The 13368-nt window shown below is 38.5% G+C and overlaps 1 protein-coding gene across 9 annotated transcripts in view; it reads left to right on the forward strand.

The window, feature by feature from the left end:
* Positions 1-13368, forward strand: part of PLEK (pleckstrin) — a 64140-nt gene that overhangs the window by 5610 nt on the left and 45162 nt on the right. The gene's annotated exons all lie outside the window — the stretch shown is intronic.

Genomic DNA, 13368 nt, shown 5'->3' on the forward strand with positions numbered 1-13368 from the left:
TGCCACAGGAATTCAGAAGTGCATCTAAGAACTCCCAAGGAACTAATTTGGAGCTAATACAGAATAGTGCCTGTATTTTTATAGCCGTGACAGGTTTTACTACTTTAGACATGGTGAAACTGGTTTTGGTGATGCTCTTTTCTTGAGGTGCAGAGCACCTAGTATATCAACTGTGCCTGTCTGGGACAAAAAAAGAGGTACTTGCCAGAGACGGGGTGCAGCTTGTTACCGTGGTACACTGTAAGTCATGATGCTTCTGCCTCCTACCTATTTGGCAAAGTACCATCTATTTTCTGGTGGTATAGAATGGATTTATATCTTCAGTGGATTTAACATTAGCTTCTGATCAATCATGCTGCTGCTGAACTCTCCCACAAGAAAAAAATTGAGATTTTCCTTTTCCGGAAGGACCTGCAGAGTTTCCAGGGGAGATTTCAAAATTCAGAATAAAGACATTTCCTCATATTTTCATATCAGACTTCCCCCCCTCCCCCTTTCTGTCTCCCTGTAGACAAAAGGTATGCATAATGAAAGTGAAGTTCCTAAGTAAATACCATGAAATTTTGGGTGACTTAGTCATACAGTACCATTTTTTCTTCCCTTTGTCAATAGGGAAGAATTCTGCTCTGTGGAAATTGTACGTTTTAGTTTGTAGCCTGCTTTGTACACTGAAGACAACTTCAGATTTTGTACCATAAAGTGCCACCACTGGAATTTTACTACAGCCCAAACAATTTTACCACTGGATGATAATCTCCACAAATGTGCTGTTCCTGGTTTGAGCAGCATGTATCATACAATAAGAGATACTCCAGGCTGTCCTCAATGTGAAATCTAGTTTCAAAAAACCCACTCCTGTAAGCCTTGTCTGTGGCAGGAAGAATGAGACCACTAGTGATTCTAATGCTTTTCAGCTGGTGGGGAACTCTACAGGTGGTTTTGTGGCTTGGGTGCATGTGTTTATGCATAAATAACCAAACAGAGGTTTAAGAGAATAGTATTACACAAAAAAAGAATAGTGCAGATTATTCATTGTGAGGATAATACTAATGAGATGAGACTCTTTGTGTTGAAAAAATCATATTATGTGAAGAACTTCCACTTTATGTCTTTTTCCATTCATGAAGTTGTTACATGACCCTTTCTGCAGACTTAGGGATAGCTGGTAAAGTTGCAATGGAAAGTTAATGCATAGGTAGGCGAAGTACAAAACTGTACCTCACAGTGCCATGAGAGCTCTGTAATGCATGTAAATCTTAGTATTAGAAAAATATGGAAACTTGTTTAGTGTTGTAATAAGCATGTTACCTCTAAGTAATGCTATAACTGCATGGGTTGAAACTGGATGAAGACTTACTGAGGTGTATACAGTTCTGCTGGACCCAATATTCACAAGGTAACAGCAGCCTGTGGATGAGACAGTACTGCCATTCTCACAAACCTTCTTAGTGTCGTTGCAGTCAGTGTCTTTCTCCTGTTACAGCTCACACCACTTTTGGTCTAGAATAAACAACACTCTAGTGGCTTTTTGGTCAACGTAATTTGCAGTTTTCTGGCTGACTTGTGCTCATGGGAGTATTTGCTACCTTCCTGTTGCTAACCAGCAGAGCTAAAAGTATAGGAAATGTCTGGGAAATGTTTATGTTCTGGCCCTCTTGCAAATAGATACCATTCTGAGAAACACCCCTCATGGCATGGTGAGGCAGCAGGCTACTTACTGATTTTGGCATATGTAGCAAAGAATAAGTACAGGTCATCGATACTATCTTGCCCTGCTGGGTATGAACTCTCCAGCTCTAGCAATACTTTGAGCAAGACCTCAGTAGCAAGCAACTGAAAGCTTTCATTCCCTGTGTCTGCATCCTGTAATCATACACTGGGATGAAAGGGACTAATTAATGCCTCAATACCAGGGAATACATACCCAGTCTTCTGCTGATCAAATACAGTGCCAGTTACTACTGGATTTAGCTTAGGGTCAGGGAAGAAAGAAGAACTGCTGTTAGGGAGAAGGAGGAGCACTTATGTAATCCTCTTGGGAGTGAGCCCCTTGCTCCGTCTGCCGATCAGGACAGTCTTGATCAATAGTGTGCCAGATGCACCCACATCTGATACAGTGAGAGAATTTGTCCAGTGTGTCTCGAGGCTTCCTTTTTTTCTCAGACACGTAAATGGAGATCTACCTTTCATGTTGAACAACCTGCAGCACTTCTTGTGTGGGCTGTTAGGTTTGGTTTTTTTTAAGCACTGCTGTTCTGAGTGCAATAAATAGAGCATACCTTAGATGAATTCTCCAGGGAAATAATTTTCAGTATAACCTGGTTGTCAACACTCAGAAGCCTTTGGATATAGCCTAAAACTGTTTGTTGCAAACCTTGGGAGGTCAGAGCCTTTGAAATAGTTGTGCAGAGTAAACCGTGTTTTAAAAATAAAAGGAAACAAAAAAATTCCCCAGATCTGAGCTGTGTTGCTTTCAGAGCCTCCCAGTTCTTGCAAAGTCTGAGTGACCCTGCAAATGGACTTTTTAAAGAGGAAATTCTGCTACCTGATCAAGGCCCCTGAAAGTGCTAGGAAAGAACAGAGAATGTCTAAAGCCAGTAAAGCTTGTGGTACTAAGATGAAAAACATCCATCATTGAAGCAGAGCTGGAATCTTCTAAAGTGCTTGGGATCCGTGGATAAAGTACTAGATTCTTTGGAGTTCTTTAGCTGAACTAAAATACAAATTAACCAGAGACTATGCCATCTTTTAATTCATGTGGAGTGAAATGTGTAAAAGAATTAGGGGAAAAAAAAAGAAAAAAAAAAAAAGTCTTGCAGTACTGTAACTCTAGATTTGGGAATATATCTTGTTTGTACAGTGTTCAATTAAGTATCTGGTTTGTATAATTGTTAAGGGAGAACTTGCCTCCCCAGTGGCAAGTCCTTCAGTCTATTGGCATTTTAGTAACATTCAGTGCACATTTTACTGCTCAAATGGTTAATTTGTTAGTGAACATGTACATTTATCTTGTTTTGAATATGTGGGCGTTTGTTCCAACTGAATGCATAGATCTGTAGGTGTATGCTATAGAACATAATGGAAGCTTAAAATAGTTCTTGGCATCACAGTAGCCAGTTTAAGCATTTGCTCAAGATCTCCATTCATAAGTAGCCAGCTTTGAGTCTCCTCCTGTGTATCTCATGACAGCTTTAGGATAATATTTTGGGAGAGTTTGGGTTGGGGGTAACTCTGCAGGTAACTTCCAGTTAAGAAATGAAAAATAGTTTTCCAGGGATTGTCTGGTTCCACTGAGCTATGAGATTGAGCTGGAAGAATGCTGAATCCTGGAGCAGACCAATGAAAGGCTGTTGCTGTGGGCAGCCCCTCTTGCCCTACTCTCTCTTAGCACTAGCATTTAGGCTCTCCAGCATCCTTAATGTCCCCATGTGGTATGTGGTCCTGTTCAGGAACCAGATGTGTCCTAATCTGTAGTAATGTGCTCCTGCCTGCTGCTGTGGTGAAGACCACAGAACAAGTCCAGACATTCTTATCTGCACAAGGTTTAGCTTACACCTTGTTATTTCTGTTCTGTTTTATGGGATTACTAAGCATGTCAGTACGAAGTTACCTGTAGAGTTGGGGATGCCAAACCTTGATCAGTGCCACAGTGATTCTTTGCTCCAACTATTAACAAATCAATCACTTTGGGCTGGGGAGCAAATACACATGTAGTTATGTTGGCAGCCTGGGGAGAAGGGGGAAAAATTTCAGTGAAAGAAAAGAGCTGTAATAGGTGGCTGGGAGTAAGAAGCCTCTTTGCTTGCCCACTGTCAGCAAAGCACCACCTCCAACACAGGTATAGTTGTTGGCACCGATTGGGTGAGTAAAGTTGGATTTCATTATCAGACTTGAGACCAGGGCTGGACCTGGGTCAGCCTGAGAGTTGGAGGGAGTGTAGTGCATGTGGACAGGAAGAGCTGGCATCATAGTGGAAAGAATGAGGCAGCTCATCAGCTGGCAATGTTTCTGCCACATTTTGCCAATTATTTGTTTTTCTTCAGGGAGGAATTCAGTGTTTGGTTAAGTTTTGTCATTAGTTTTTATAGTCATAGATCCTAGGAAGTAGTCTTGTCTATTCTGAATTTAGTATTCCTTAAATTTAAAGCAATTTTAGATGCTAAGGAATATGACTAGTGATCACATTTTAGGACTGGATTTTCTTAATAAAAAAAAAGTCCAAGTTATACATAAATGTTGTGGCAAAGGGTTCCCCAAAGCAGAATATTCATCTTTGTGGCAGATGGTTCTGTAATTACTGATTCATAATCTTTTGAAAAGGAAGTAAGCTACTCATGAGTTTATAAACCAAGCATTTCAACTAAATTAACTCATTTATATCAGCTTACTGCTTTTACAGTAAGCTCAGAGTTAGGAAATACTGCTTGTATTTTACAAGTAGGTGTGATTTAGTGTAGTGATTGCATAGAAGAAAATGAATCATACATTCACTTTTTTATTCAATAAGTATTTCTTAAGTTTTGTTAAACAATGACATAGTTTTATTAATCATTCCTGTTTTTCTTAAGCAAAAACATAAAATGTATAAAACCAAGCATTAACTTCATCTCTAGGGAGTTAAGCAGTTTAGTTTTCAGAAGAGATGTGATTCTCACTGACTAATTTTTCACATGCTTTTTTTAATTCTTGCCATAGGTTTAAATTATCATTAGCTTGCTAATGAATAATAGTGATCATTAAGCTTTAAGATTTTAATGCTTTTTTACATCTGTTTAGTTAAAAAAGGAGTGGCTGCCTGTGAGAAGGACAACTGCTTTCTTGAAGGGAGAATTTATCTACTTATATATAAACATTTATTCCATGCTCATCACCATAGTAACTGAGGCCTCAAGTCAGTGTGCTTTGCTGAGGAGGGTTGCAAATACTGTAGTGATCCGAAGCCTGAACTTCTCTATGAAAGTGCAGTTTTACATTTGGTTGAGGCACAGCTAGTCCCTGCTAAACCTTCTTGACCTCTCCTTTCTGCCACTATTTGTATTCCTGTGGTTGCAAGCATGGTGGAAACAGGGAGCTAATATCACTGAAAGATAACCTCCCCCAGAATTGGTGTACACCAAATTGTCCTTCTGATCTGGCTGACTGCATGATTGCATGAGCACTAGTGAGGCACTGGGAAGAGTAAAAAAAATGTGTGATTGTGATTAAGTGTGGGGAGAGACAGCTACAAATCAAGCTGATTACAAAGCTGCTGCTGAAGCTACTTGTTTAGGGCCTGACTATGCTGTATGTGAAATCACTGAAAAACAGGTATTGAGTTGGGAGTTAAGCCAGTTGAATTGAGGAAATGATCTAACCCATTAATTTTGAAGTGTTTTTGTGACTTCAGCAGTATATTCTTGAGCCAAGTATATCTACAGTCTATACAGAAGTGCTGTTCTGAGAAAGGAAAATGCTAAAAGGATGGAAATTTGATGTCTCTTCTCATATGCAGACCTCTGAAAAGTGGCCACAGTATTTTATCAAAATGTTCATTTCAGGAGCTCTGTTACAATCAACTTACCACATCTCTTTATTTTCAGTGTTATCTTCTTTTTGGCTGTACCTAGACAGTTGCTTTCAAAGAAGCCTCATCTTTTTACTTCAGCTTTCCTTTGAACAACAGCAAGGGTAGTAGCTAGATATTTTTGTAGCCTATTTGTAAATAAATCTCAGATGTATTCTGTTTTCAGCTGCTCCCTCTGTCTTATAAAACATTGCAATGAAGTGTGTTTTATAACTACAAAACTTTACAGACTCAGGTTTTAAAACATTTATCGTAAAAGCTTGATGAAGGCTTTTTACTTTTTATCTGCTACATTAACCAGGCCTTCATTTTTGAGCCTTTAAAATTACAGTGCGATTTTATTTTCCAGCACCCTTTAGATCATCACTTCACCATCCAAGGTCCTGATCCCATGGAGACTTGCACACTAGTTTAACAATGCATGTTTCAAGCAGTACCACTGATTTATTACTCTGCCTGTACTGTTACCTGATTTGAAGAGAGTCAGGTACTGGGGCATCTACATTACTTCTGCAGTATTTGCAAAAAGATAAATGATTTGCAGGTGTAACACAGCACTACAGTTAATCACGCTAGCAAACTGCAGTGTGAAATGGGATCTTGTATAGCCATTTATAGTCTGAGTTTTTAAGAGCTGTAACTCTGCTTTTGACTTGGTTAACTTCTGTGGCTGTTGTAGATTACATTTGCAACCAAGTTGTTGCCAAACTTCCACTTGATGTTAAGGTCATGTTTACTACTGCGCAACTGCATAGTGAAGAGTTGCAGTGAAAGCAAAATAAACTTTAAGACTCTTGACAAAGCAGCTTAGTGTCACTCTTTGGGAGCCTGATAGTAAGTGTATGTTGGGCAGAAGCTCAAAACTGACTGTAGACCAAAGCAGAATGTTGTTGGTAGCAGTTAAATTTTACTGTTTCATTATAGCTGATGTGTCCTTGACTGCAGCTCTAGGAAAAACATCTTGTGCATGTTCTAAGTACTGTTTAAAAAAGAACATAGATGTAAGAAAACTGGAGTCTGCCACTCTCCATATGTGGTGTTAGTGCTGTGCAAGGTTTTCAGCTATTAGCCGGATTGAGTTATCTGGTAGCCTCCTAAAAGAACTGTGCACATTAAATTTCCGGTACTGATGATCAGAAGAATGCTGTTGTTGGAACATTTGAGTTCCTGTTACTCTTAAGGGAATTGATACGAAGCCTAAATGTGGTCCTCTCAGTTGAGGGTTACAGTATGCTACCAGTGAGCTGCAATGGAGTTTGTTATGGCTATAACTGTTCTGGATTAGACATCCACACCCACACACCCCTTCTTGTTTTAAAATCTTGTAGATAGATACATCTTTGCTGGTGTGAATGCCAGTAATGATCTGAGCTTTAAAAAAAAAAAACCAAAAAAAAACACCCCAAAAAAACAACAACAACAAAACCCACGAAACAAAAACACGGACAAGGGAAGGAGTATTACTGCCACTAACATTTTGAGAAGCCTTTTTTAGCTAGTTTTAAGGATGTATACACTCAAGGTGTATGCAGATCAGCTGCATTTGACAAGCAAAATTCTCAAAAATATTAAGTTCTCTGTGTGAAAACAGGCCACAGAGGAGAGAAGGGGTTGTTTGTTTGTTTGTTTGGTTTTTTTTTAATTATCCTTAATGGGAGGGAAGATACATAAACCTAGGTTTTGTTAAACACCAAAAATCCATAGAGGATCAACACCTTATTGTCCCACTTGTGTAAAAAGCTTCAACTGAAGGTCTCAACTTTTTAAAGACCAGTTAACCACGTCTGGAATATTAATGCATAGGAAGCCAAACTTCTTTATTTCTGGTACTAGGGAGAGATATTTTTTCTCCCAGTTTTTAGTTCCTGAAAAGTTGAGACAACTGGTATTTAGGGGGAATGATTGTGCTAGCTTTCTGGTGTGTTGCAAATACAGGTCCAAAAGTTCACAGAACAGTATTAGAATCGGAGATACAATAGAGTTATGACCTGACTCAGTATGGTTTGTGTACTCTCAAATCCCTGTGAACCTGGTGGGGTCTGAACCCTTTTATCACAACTGGACTCAGCCCTCTTTTTTTCTACTGTCAGTTACTTCTGCTGATCTATTTTTGTTTGAGTATTATTTCCCATTATAGACACAATTAAAAGCAATTTGGAGTAATTCCAATATTCATGTGCATCAGGGAGGAATTAAACTATAAAAAATGGGATTAATTTTGGTCCCTCTGCTTCAATATTATCAATATGTTTCAAATCTCAGTGAAGATGCCCATATGCTTTCTAAATAATTTTTCTTAAATATCAGGTATTTTTGTGGAGAATTTTGATTTTTAGATACTTACACTTCTGTTTCAATGCAGGCACTTTTGCAGGTCCCTGCTCTTATTTATGGCATTCAAAGTATAGAAAGTAAGAATACTTTTGTCTCCATTGATATTTCATAGATGCAAATTACTCAGACATGGCAGTGCATCCCATAGAATGTTATAGATGCTCTCTCTTACCAGGCAGGTCAAATACGTTAAATAAAGCCCTTCTGGATCATAAAACTTTTAAAAGAAATCAGTGCCTGCTGTAAAGCTTCATACATGTTGTAATGATGTCCAGGCATCATGTGAGTGTTTCATTTTCCATAAAAGTGAGCTTCCAAATCAATATATTGGCTTTGTTCTAAGGCTGGAGGCACTGTAGTTGCCCAAGATCAAGTTTCACACTCAAATAGCAATCTAATTGAAGCAGAAAAGTCCTGGTAACTGTTCTGGTTTTGTGTGCTTGCTTTCCCAGGCAGGAGTTAAATCATGCCCCCTGGAGACTGCAGTTGGACTCTCCAGTCACTTCCCCTTTTCTTTAGTTGAAATTGTGGTATGCCTCCTATGCAAGAGTAGCACAAAAAGGAACCATATTGGGATAAAAGATCTGGTACTCATTAATGTTCAGGGTTAAGTAGATATGTAGTTTAGTAAGAATCATACCCTACCATTTATTTTTGTTAATTTGGAAAAAGAGAAGGGGTTGAGGCCAAGAGAACCTTAGAGAGCCAAATGGTTATTTCAACCCTTCATCTTGTTAGAAAGCAATACTTAAAAGGGAAAAAAAAAAAAAAATCACACTGTGTTTATCAGTCTTATGTCTGAGTGCCATAATAATTTTACAGGCATGATACAGAGGTAAGTAGTCTATAATATTACTTAGTTATATACAATCTTAGTTATGAAAGTTATGAAATACTACTTATAGAGAAATAGCTCTTTAGATCATACCACTTTTTTGTAGGAAAATTTTCTGTTCCAAAATTTCCAGCTACTAGATCAAACAAATTAAGCATACCAAACTTCCAGTTATGTTTTTGTGTGTAAATACTTCATTTCTGCTAAATATGTTTTGGTAAGGTTTTAGTTGGCATGGGTGTTTCTAAACTTTATTTGAAAAGTAACACATTTTTGAAGGATCTTTAATATTAGGAAATGCTTTAAATAACAAGGGACAGTTGTTCCCTTTTCAGAATTGTCTGAGATTTTTCTGATTCTTACAGCTTCTGATGTCCCTTTTTTCTTTCCAGTCAAGTAAAGCAGATAGATGCTTAGCAATTCTGAAATTCAAGCTATATATCCAGGTATCTACCTTTGGTTAAAACATTCTGGATCAGTTTATAAGAGTGATTATTGGAACTGGAGTGAAACCAAGTAATTTTTGCTTCCCAGACTTGAATTCTAATTACCTACCTTGTATTCTGGCCTTTGCCTTTTTATCTTAGAGTAAAATCTACACCAGTGTTTTGTGTTTCTCAGTTGTAGTTTCAAGTTGCAAGAGAGTGATTCTTTTCAGGAACTTTTACAAAGTCCATAATTTCTTTTGAAATGGGGGGGGGGGGAAATCTACTTAAAGAAATAGGAGTCTTGGAATGAGTGTAAATATTGACATGCTGTCTTTGTCAGCTACAAGTCCTACTGGGAAACTTGATGTCAAGTTCACTTTATGTCCTTGTACTCAAAATAAGTCAAATGAGTGCTGAAAATGCAGTGTTCCTCAGTAAAGATTTTTACTTCACCTAAGGAGATTTAACCTTCCAAGATGCTCTTGGCTACCTTCCAAAATGTATCACCGAGGATGCTTTTTTTTATATGCTTTGTTCAAGCTTTATCAATATTCACACTGAACTTTCAGGAGACTGGACATTTCATTTTATGAAACATCAGTAACAGATGTAATTATGATGAGGAAAAAAAAAAAGGGACAACCAAGGCAGCTTTACACAGTTGTCCCTTTTCCCTCGGGGACTTATTAAGTGTTATACAAACAAGACTCTCTGGTTGCCTTTGCTTGTATTGGGACTTCTGGTCTTTTCTCAAACGATGCTGTCTGGCCTGTTTTGTTTCATTATTAATATTTTGTTAGCAATTTACATTTACTGTATAGCACAATAATTTTGCAGGGTTAATTACCTGTGAACGCGAAGAGTTTTGTTCTGAAAAATTACCCTGAGCATAGAGTGTGATCTGATGTGGTCTGCAGATTGTTTGGATGTATTTTTTTTCTAAAATGTTAGATAGGGCTTTGATTAAAGAAAATTTAACACCACTGAGTTATCACTCCAGAGCTGGCTTTTCTGACTTTAATGTTAAGCCTTCTGTTTAGCTGACCGTGGCCTGCAGCTGAATCTATCTTTACTAGTATTGATTATGTAGAAGCCAAAACAGGCCGCATGCTTATACCATAGTTGGCTTTGAAGTAATAGCAAGTATTGAAGACAGGGAAGACTTGTAATACTTTTTTACATTATGACTTTAATAGGAGGAAAGAGTTCTGAGCAGCATGTGCTATTTTTTATATGGCTAGTCATAAATCAAGATTGTAAGACCTTTGGAGCAGAAGATGTACTTCACCTAAGCCTTTCTACCTCATCTTGCTCCACAGAACTTTGATCTGTGATTAGATCTGTGTATATAGAAACGTATATATAGCAGTTAGTTATTCATGGCAGAACTATTTCTTGAAATTTGTACAAAGCTGGAAACTATGTGAGTAGGGTATCTCTAGTGCTCTGAGTGTACAAACCCATAATGCATTCTTAAACACAGAAACTGGTGCCGAGGCTTATTACCTACCATATGCAAAATATGTTTACCCTGATACTTTGAAATTACTACTTCAGTAGGCCTCAAAGGCTCGTTGTCCCTTTGTGTGCATTTGTTATTCCCACTGTTGACAATGGGAATTAGCTAGACACATCAGGAGGAGGATATACCCATTGGACTATAACTTAGACAGCAGGGAATATGAAATTCTCTAGCTATTAGATGGTGAGAACAGCACAGCTTAAGCATTGCTTGCACTTGGCTTGTCACCTCTGCATTTTGTGTTGGTTTTTTGAGGTTTTTTGTGTTTTTTTGTTGGTTTTTTTTTTTTGCTAAGGAAACAGTAGTGGAAGTAGCAGCTGTGAAATGTGATGGTAGCACAGTGCTACCTTGATAGAAATTGCAGCTCAGAGCTCCAGATCAATTGTGGCACAGAATTTTGAATGATGGAAGTGAGCTGTTTTTCTGGAAAAAGCAGCCATTCAGGTTAAGCCTAGTAAAAGCTGACTGTCACTTGCTGGATTAATAAATCGTTGTCCAGAGAATTTTCAAATTTGTATTCAGTTATTTCTTTCAGCTGTTAGGCCAGATTTCTTCTCAAGATGTTATATTCTTTGAATTGCTGTGATTTATTGTTCCTATTCTAGTACTGGCTGGATAGCTGATACCTTCAGTCACGTGAGTGAAGTTTATATATGTCAGATATGTATGGACATATATGGTGTTGGATTTGGTGTTCTCAGGTTTTTCTGCTATATAAGTAATTGCATTGGGGGTGGGGAGGAATAATAGTGTGATATAACACCGGGGTCCAAGAATGGTTTAGGTTATAAATGCTTGATCTTTGGTTTTCTGGGGGTGTTTTTCTTCACTTTCTGAATCTTCTTGCTAATCCTGTGTGGAAGCTGTCAGGTGTGGGGCCCTCTATAACCGTTTAGAGCTCCTACACGTTTCCAAAATGAGAACTGCAAAAAAAGTTCAGTCGTCTTTGCAAGATAAAAGCTCCCTCCTGTGGAAGAGAGGAACCTCTGCAGTGACTAGGAGCAACGTTAGGGCATAATACTCTGATTTTAAATTAGCAGGAAAAAGGGGCGCAAGCTCTGCAGGGGGTTGCAGATGCTGGAATTCAAACCCCTGTTCCCTGTTTTTTTCCCAAAGCAAGTTCTTCATATTTGTATGACTTCTTTCTAAAAATGTGTATCAGTTATAGCTGTTTGCTGTGTGTAAGTAAAACTGGATTGTTTAAATAATATAATGTGTCCACAGTGGAATCTGTAGTGTTAAAGGGGTCTAAAGCAGCTGATATTTATACTGAGTTTGCTTTCTGTAGCTCTTTGCTGAAAATCCTCAGTATTTTGGGCACTTCTATGAATTCCAGTTCATAGAACTTACATTACTTTTTTTAAAAAAAATTCTTTTTATTTTTCCCTGTAAGTGTGATAATCTGTTCTGTATATACTGAAGATCTGTATCACAATGATTTTGGATCTTGCTGCAATTGGGGGTCCTTGGTAGAGGGCTCTGCTGAGCTCAAAGTCCTGTCTGACTTGGAAAATACAACTGCACAGAAAGCATAAAGATGAATTTGTGAAGGAGGAGCTGGAACTAGAACTCATCTTGATATCAAATTTCTGCTAGAAACAGTATTTTTACCTTTGAGCTGAACAGGATTCATGCTTGTGATCTGAAGGTGGAAGGCTCTAGCTCATTAGCACACTAGCAAAACCTTGAGGCATTTACTTCTATAAATGCTGATGTTACTCACCTGAGAATGTAGCACTTTGGAGGGGGTGGGGAGAGACAGATCATTTAGTGTTACAGTGGAGATTTAAATTTACCAACTCAGATTCATTGCCAGGTAGAGGACTGAGACAGCACAGTGTGTGCTGACCCATTGCAGAAAAACGTTGTGTTGGGATTGGGTATTGGGATCCTATTAACTGACAAAATGCTAAATTATGTTCTTGTTCACAGCTGGCTGGGTTCTAGCTTGTGGCACACTGCAACACAGACATAACTTTGGTTACAGAAGCATGTGATTTGGCACATTCTTTGTGATGTGTAATGGTGAAGTGAGATTTGGTTCTGTCTTAAGAAATTTATGGTATACCAGCTCATTTTGATACAGTTTGGAGTTATCTTTGAAGTGGGCAATAGCTGCTCTATTAAGGAAGTAGTATCCTCATTTATAAGAACTGTGAAGGTGCTATAGCTTGGATGAATAGTCCTTATGATTGTGCATGTCAAGAAATGCAAGCTCTTGAACTTGTGTGAAAGCAGAAACTTCTCATGAGGCTGCATGCAGCGAAGGCTAAAGTCGGGGTAATGAGGGATGCTGGCAGAAGTGCCCTATTACTGAGCTTCAGTACTGTGTGAGCTCCCTGGACCTCTGGCTGATCTTCTGGAGCACAGACCACTCAGTGACTGCTGCTCTTCAGGTGCCAATTTGAACTAAAAGAAACTCAGCAATAGCAAAGGGGAGTCCCTTTTGTATGTAAGTACTTGTACTAGGTTCTGCAAGATTGTAGTGTGTTTGCATGGGAAGAGAAGTGGCCTACACAGTTAAAAATGGGATGGGGAGTCTTTCATGTGGCTTAAGTTTACAGATGCCTCCTGGATCTTTAAAGTTCCTTCATGGTACATACTTCCTCCTAGTAGCACCATCTAGTGATTGCCTGGAGTATTTTTGATTTGCAGCTTTTTTCCCCTCTGGCAGTTCTAATCTGGT

Source organism: Haliaeetus albicilla, chromosome 7, assembly GCF_947461875.1.
Source record: "Haliaeetus albicilla chromosome 7, bHalAlb1.1, whole genome shotgun sequence".
Lineage (NCBI taxonomy): Eukaryota > Metazoa > Chordata > Aves > Accipitriformes > Accipitridae > Haliaeetus > Haliaeetus albicilla.